We start from the raw sequence: 8,176 nt of genomic DNA, 5'->3' as shown, positions 1-8,176 counted from the left end.
TGGGGGGAGGGTTGAGTGTGTGAGTGTGTGTGCGTGTGTGTGTGTGTGTGTGAGTTTGTGTCCCGCATCTGTTGCGGGGGGGGGTTTGGGTTGAATTGCAATGGTTGTTTGCTGAAGTGGTAGTTGCTTGTTAAAAATGTAATGTAATACAATGGCAATTCGGGTTATAGGTTCGGGTTATAGGTCAAAATCCTACACATGCCAACATTTTTACGCAGATTAATTGAAAATGATGGAAAATAAGATATGCAAGATATTTGAATAGATCTTTTTTTAAATAGCTATATAAATATATTGAGGTGAGAGCTTTTGGCGGTTGACCTGCTTCTGTTTTGTGGGTGGCACTATGTGATTTTTTGGGTGGGTCCTGGCCCCTCGGGGGCATAGGAATCCAGGGGGACAGGGGTGGTATGCTGATCACTGGGATGACGGCCCAACTTGGGCTGGGGAGGGGTTTTAGCGGGGGAATTAGTGGAGAACAATTGGAGGGTTATTTAGTAACATTGCAAATATCATGGTATAGCTATATGGACACTCAATCACTATGGTATTTTCTATTGGTAAATTTACAAACATATATAATGACAAATAGATTTGAAACTTGTATCTCATTATGGTATGTGGTGAAATAAGTATAGCCAGTTATAATTGTAATGGCTTAGCAGATAATAACAAAAGAAGAACAATATTTACATGGCTCAAAGAGAAGGAATATAATATCTATTGTTTACAGGAAACCCATTCAACAATTCTAGATGAAGTTGCATGGAAAAAGGAATGGGGGGGTGAAATATACTTCTCCCATGGGCTAAGAAACTCAAAAGGGGTGATGATATTAATTAACAGTAATTTCGATCTGAATGTGCAAATTGTCCAAACAGAAACGCAAGGTAGATTGATTATTTTAAATATGTTATTGGACCATAAACAAATATGGCTCATTAACCTTTACGGACCAAATAATGATGATCCACACTTCTTTGAAAATATATATAATAAATTATCGACCTTGCAAGTAATTCAAGACTCTATTATTATGGTGGGAGATTATAATACCGTTTTAAATAGCTCAATGGACCGTAAAGGAAATCACACTACAAACAATCACCCTCATGCTCTTAAGGAAATCGTGAATGTCAGGGATACATTAGAACTAGTAGATATATGGAGGCTTAAATATCCTGATCTAGTGAGATATACATGGCGGAGACTCAATCAAGCTAGTCATCTTGACTTCTTTCTTATGTCATTCTCGTTGGCACCAAAAGTTTAAAAAGTGTTGATAGGGGACAGAATGCGGTTGGACCATCATATAATTGGCATATACATTACTCTTACTGAATTTCCACATGGGCGAGGATATTGGAAATGTAATCAAAGCCTATTGGATGATAACTTGTTTTTAACTAGGACAGAGGAATTTATAACTGATTTTTTCTGACATAACATAGGTACAGCAAATCCCTTTATTGTATGGGACACCTTTAAATATGCCTTTAGAGGCCATGCAATTCAGTACTCATCTCGAAAACAATTTAGGTCAAAAGGGTCCACACTAACAAAGGAAATAGAAGGTCTAACAGAACAGATAGATAGCAATAACAACTGTAACATAGAGGCTCAGAATAAATTAGAGGAAAAACAAAATGAAATGGAGAAACTTATTCAAGAAAGATCAAGTGTAATATATTATAAAAATAAAGCAAACTGGATGGAATATGGGGAAAAATGCACCAAATTATTTTTTAATCTTCAACATAGGAATGCTACCAAAAAGAATTTATTGAAACTGGTTAAAAGTCACCCATGATTCACCAAATGATATTTTGAAGGAGGAAACAAAGTATTTTAAGCATATGTTTTCATTTCAGTCGCCTTCATCTCCTCTAACTGAAGCAAATTGTAGAGATTTTTTTTCTATTGATAATGTAAAATTAACAGCCATACAGAAAGACTCATGTGAAGGTGAAATTGCAGAGGAGGAACTTCTGGATGCAATTAAAGACTTTAAGTCTGGGAAAACTCCAGGGTTGGATGGCATACCAGTCGAGGTATGCCAAACCTTTTTTGATATACTCAGAGGACCGTTATTAGCATGTTTTAACCACTCCTATGTAAATGGTAGATTATCAGACACTCAAGAAGAAGGTCTGATTTCATTATTACTGAAACAGGATACAAGTGGAAAATATAAAGATCCAGTCCATTTAAAAAATTGGCGGCCCCTTACACTTCAGTGTTGTGATGCAAAAATTCTAGCAAAATGTATAGCGCATAGAATTAAAAAGGTATTGTCGGACATTATTCATTCTAATCAGACAGGTTTTTTACATGGGCGATACATTGGAGATAATATAAGGCAAGTACTGGAAACAATAGAACACTATGAAAAATCTGGGAAACCAGGCCTACTATTCATAGCAGACTTCGAAAAGGCATTTGATAAAGTACGACTGGGGTTTATATATAAATGCCTGGAGCATTTCAATTTTGGACAATCTCTTATAAATTGGGTTAAAATCATGTATAGTAACCTAGGTGTATAATAGTAAATAATGGCTATTTCTCAGAAAGTTTTAAACTGTCAAGAGGAGTGAAACCAGGTTGTCCACTATCGGCATATCTATTTATTATTGCCATCGAGATGTTAGCTATTAAAATCAGATCCAACAATAATATCAAGGGATTAGAAATCCATGTCTTAAAAACAAAGGTGTCATTGTACGCTGATGATTCATGTTTTCTTTTAAATCCACAACTTTAATCCCTCCACAGCCTCATAGAGGATCTAGATACATTTTCTAACCTCTCTGGATTACAACCAAATTATGATAAATGTACTATATTACGTATTGGATCACTAATAAATAAAAATTGTACATTACCATATAGTTTACCAATAAAATGGTTTGATGGTTATGTGGATATACTCGGAAGACATATCCCAAATGAAATAAATGATCTCACTCCAAAAAATGTTAATAGAAAGTTAGCAAAAATAGATAAGATCTTGCTACCATGGAACGGTAAATACCTGTCAATTTGTGGAAAAATCACCCTGATTAACTCTTTAGTATTATCCGAGTTTACCTATTTGCTTATGGTCTTGCCTACGCCTAGCGAACAGTTTTTTAAATTATATGAGGAAAAAATATTCCATTTTATTTGGAACGGCAAGCCAGATACAATTAAATGGGCCTATTTATATAATGAATATGAATTAGGAGGACAGAAATTATTACATATTAAATCATTAGACCTATCACTAAAAGCTTCAGTCATACAAAAATTATACTTAAATCCGAACTGGTTCTCTAGCAAACTAGTAAGATTGTCTCACCCAATGTTCAAGAAGGGACTTTTTCCCTTTATTCAGATTACAACCCCTGACTTTCAGGTATTTGAAAAGGAAATAATCTCCCAAATATCACTATTTCTTAAACAAGCCATAGAAAGTTGGTTGCAATTTCAATTTAATCCTCCAGAAATTACAGAACAAATATTGCAACAAATATTGTGGTTAAACTCAAATATACTAATTGATAAAAAAAATGTTCTTTTTTGAGAAAATGTTTAAAAAAGGTATAATCTTCGTAAATTATATTATCGGTAGGAATGGTGGAGTTATGTCGCACATGCAGCTAACAAAAACATATGTCTGCTCTACCCAAAATTACAACCAAATAATTGCAGCATTACCGCAAAAATGGAAGAGGAATGTGGAAGGAGGAAAAAGTAAGGAACTTGTCTGTCGGCCTTGCAGTAAATAACATAATTGGTTAAAGAAAATTGTGATAAATAAAAAAGTTTACCAGTTTCATTTAAGGACCAAAAGATTGACAGCCGTCTAGATTGCAAAATAGTTGGGAAGAGATTTTTGACGTACCGATTCCATGGCATAGTGTTTATGAACTGATACACAAAATGACGCCGGATTCAAAAATTAGAATTGTTCAATTTAAATTATTATATAAAATTCTTGCTACCAATAGAATGTTATTTGTATGGGGATACAATCTTCCCAGCTCTGCAGATTTGGCTGTGAAGAGACAGAATCATTAGATCATTTGTTTTGGTACTGTCCATTTGTAGCTTGTTTCTGGACACAGGTCCAGGAATGGCTGAAGGATTGCAATATTTGCATGGAGCTGACCCTGCAGATAGCACTACTGGCTGATCTGAAAAGTCATAGTCAATCGATCAATAATATAATAATACTTTTAGCAAAAATGTTTATTTTCAATTCACAAACTGTAGAAACAATGAGAATAGAAAGGTTCAGAACTTTTGTAAAACATCACAGTACAGTTGAAAAATATATGGCAAATAGAAATCCAATATGAATGGTGTTAAGAGATAGATGGGAGGTGTTTTGAATGGAGCTGAAGGATGGGACTAATAACAACAACTAATAACAACAAGATAACTAGTGTAAGACATGCTGTGTCCATAATAAGTATATAGGTTATATATTGTGAGCTTTTGTGAAAGAGCACAGTTAGAAAGATATGGCATATAGAAGCCTACCAGATGGACATCATGAAAATGATTGGAGGAAGTTCAGGAGTAAAAACAAACAAAATATAATTATTGACTGTGTCCATAAAATGTATATAGTATGTATAAGCATGAAGTACTGTAACGATCCCGGCAGTCTGAGTCGGGTCCTGTCTGTGGACTAGTTTTTCTGCTCGGGATCTCCAGTTTCCCGAGGGTTCTGGAACGCTCCGGGGAGCTCTCTTGATTTCCGCACCTGCATCCCATCAGCAATCTGCACACCTGGTCCTGATCATCACCCTTCTTAGGCTCTGGCCTAACATCCATTCCCTGCCGGATCGTTAGCCATGAACAGTAGGTTTACCAGAGTATCAGTCTTAGAGCTTCTAGCGTTAGTTTTGTTGTTTTGCACCTTGTTGGTTTGTTGTTTACTTACCTCCGTTTTGTTCCATCTGCAGTCACTCGTCCGGAACCTTCATCCAACCTCTGCCTGGTGGTCGGCAGCTGCCGAGCCATGATTGGATCAACCACTGCACCCCCAACAACTAATCAACGCCGCCCGCTCTGTTCCCTGGATTATTCAGCATCACTCTTGAATTTGTAAATAAACACTCACCTTCGTTTCAACTTACCTTGTCCTGGTCTGCTTCTGGGTTCTGGCTTTGTACTCGTGACAGAACGATCCGGCCAGTAATGAACCCAGCGGACCTGGACTCTGTTCGCCATGCCATTTCCCATCAGGAGAAGATGTTGGGACAACATAGCACGGCACTACAGGAGATAGCGTTGTCAGTTCGGAACCTTTCTACCGGTCTGACGGAGGTCCAGAACCAGCGCAAGTTTCCGGTGGAGGATCCACTGGTTTCACCCATCTCGCCTGCGCGCGTCTGGAGCTGTGTCCTTCCGTGAGCCCAAGGTTCCGACGCCGGATAAATATGAGGGGGAGCTGGGAAGATGCCGTTCTTTCCTTATGCAGTGTGGGTTAGTGTTCGATCTACAGCCCTACTCTTATGCCACAGACAAGGCTAGGATAGCCTTTGTGATTGAGTTGCTGCGTGGTCGAGCGCTGGAGTGGGCTTCAGCCGTTTGGGAACGACAAGACCCCTGCATGGCTTCATACCAGGGGGTTCACGGCCGAGATGAGGAAGCTCTTCGACCATTCCGTCCGAGGGAGGGACGCAGCTAGGCGCCTGTTTTCGCTTCACCAAGGAACTCGCAGCGTGGCCGACTTCGTGATCGAGTTCAAGACGTTGGCTGTGGAGAGTGGGTGGAATGAGGAGTCTCTGCAAGCGGCCTTTTACCAGGGTCTGTCGGAGCAGCTCAAGGATGAGTTGATCTCCTATCCGGAGCCTAGTGACCTGGACAGCTTGGTAGCCTTGTCTATTCGGGTGGATAATCGAGTCCGAGAGCGAAGGAGGGAGAAGCAATGGGGTCCGTCCAATCGATCAGCTTCTCAGTTCCCAGTCGGGTCGGGTGGTGGACCAGAACACGTCGATCATTCTCCACCACAAAGGATTAGTGGAGAGGTCCTCTCTCCCGATTCTGAACCCATGCAAGTGGGGCGGCACGGGTTAACCAAGGAGGAGCGTCAACATAGACGTAAGACCAACTGCTGCCTCTACTGTGGTAGCTCGGGACATTACATCTCCACTTGTTCCCGGCGGTCGTCAAACTGCCCGGCTCGCTAAAGTTGGGAGGACTTTTAGCGAGCCAGTTTCAACCTCTCAGTACCTCTGTCAGACCCCGTTTCCGGCTACCCTTGTGAACAGGAATCAGAGCTTAGCGATTAACGCTTTTATCGATTCAGGTGCCGATGGAAGCTTTCTTGATGCCGAGTTGGTGGAACAGCTGGGGCTTTCCAAGGAGCAATTGCCGGAAGCCATTGAAGCGACCACTCTGAACGGCAGTAGTCTGGCACGTATCACGATGAGGACTGAACCGGTTAAGATGCTGTTGTCGGGGAATCATTCGGAGATGATTTCATTCTTCATTCTGCCGTCTTCCCATGTTCCTCTGGTCCTTGGATACCCCTGGCTGAAGGAACACAATCCCACGTTCGATTGGGTGACGGGCAAGGTAACGAGTTGGAGCCTTGATTGTCATGCTAACTGTCTCAAGACTGCCTGTCCCCATTCGGTTCCCAGTCAGGTGATTGAGGCTAAACCCCCAGATTTGTCCCTGGTTCCCGAGACATATCACGATTTGGGGGAAGTGTTCAGTAAGCAGAAGGCTCTGTCACTCCCCTCCCCACCGACCATATGATTGTGCCATCAACCTGTTCCCTGGAGCTGTCTACCCCAAGGGAAGGTTATACAGTATCTCCCGCCCTGAACGTGAGGCTTTGGAGACCTACATCAAGGAGTCCCTAGCTGCTGGTCTCGTTCGTCCCTCGTCATCACCCCTGGGGGCAGGATTCTTCTTTGTGGGTAAGAAGGATGGCTCTCTTCGACCGTGTATTGATTATCGGGGGTTGAATGACATCACGGTCAAGAACAAGTATCCCCTGCCCTTGATGAGTTCTGCCTTCGACTCCTTACAGGGTGCTACGGTGTTCACCAAGCTAGACCTACGCAATGCGTATCACATGGTCCGGATCAGAGAGGGAGACGAGTGGTTGACGGGTTTCAATACACCGATGGGTCACTCGAGTATCAGGTGATGCCGTTTGGACTGACCAATGCTCCAGCGGTATTCCAGAGTATGGTGAACGACGTCCTGAGAGATATGATCGGTCTCTTTGTGTTTGTTTACCTGGATGACATTCTGATCTTCTCGAAGGAACCTTCCGACCACGTCCAGCATGTCCGGCAGGTTCTGCAGCGATTGTTGGAGAATCGCCTGTTCGTGAAGGCCGAGAAGTGCGAGTTTCACGCCCACACGACATCCTTTCTCGGGTACATCATCTCCAGGGGAGAGATTAGGATGGACCAGGAGAAGGTTAGAGCGGTTCTGGAATGGGCCCAGCCCGGTACGAGATTGCAGCTCCAGAGATTTTTGGGGTTTGCGAATTTCTACCGCAGATTCATCCGGGATTACAGCCGTGTGGCCGCTCCGTTAACTGCCTTGACTTCCAGTATCAGGAGCTTCAAGTGGAATCCGGAGGCGGATCGAGCGTTTCTGGATTTGAAGAGGCGATTCACCAACGCACCGATTCTCTCTCAACCGGACACGGCCCGTCAGTTCGTCGTTGAAGTGGACGCGTCTGATGTGGGAGTTGGCGCCATCCTGTCGCAGCGATGCTCCACGGACAGTAAACTCCATCCCTGCGCCTACTACTCTCGTCGCCTTTCGCCTGCGGAGAGGAATTACGATGTGGGTAACCGGGAGCTTCTCGCGGTGAAACTTGCCTTGGAGGAGTGGCGTCACTGGTTGGAGGGGGCGGAGCAACCGTTTATTGTCTGGACTGACCACAAGAATCTTGCTTACGTGCAATCGGCTAGACGTCTCAACTCCCGTCAGGCCAGGTGGTCGTTGTTTTTCAGACGATTCAATTTTTCCCTGACGTTCCGACCTGGATCCAAGAACGGCAAGGCGGACGCCTTGTCTCGGATGTTCTCCAAGACGGAGGAGAGTGGGTCCAAGACCGAGACAATTCTCCCCCGGAACTGCGTCGTGGGAGCTGTTAGGTGGAAGATTGAGGAGGAGGTGATGGCGGCTCTTCGGACGCAGCCCGGTCCCG

Source organism: Coregonus clupeaformis, chromosome 16, assembly GCF_020615455.1.
Source record: "Coregonus clupeaformis isolate EN_2021a chromosome 16, ASM2061545v1, whole genome shotgun sequence".
NCBI lineage: Eukaryota > Metazoa > Chordata > Actinopteri > Salmoniformes > Salmonidae > Coregonus > Coregonus clupeaformis.
This window is presented reverse-complemented; position numbering follows the sequence as displayed.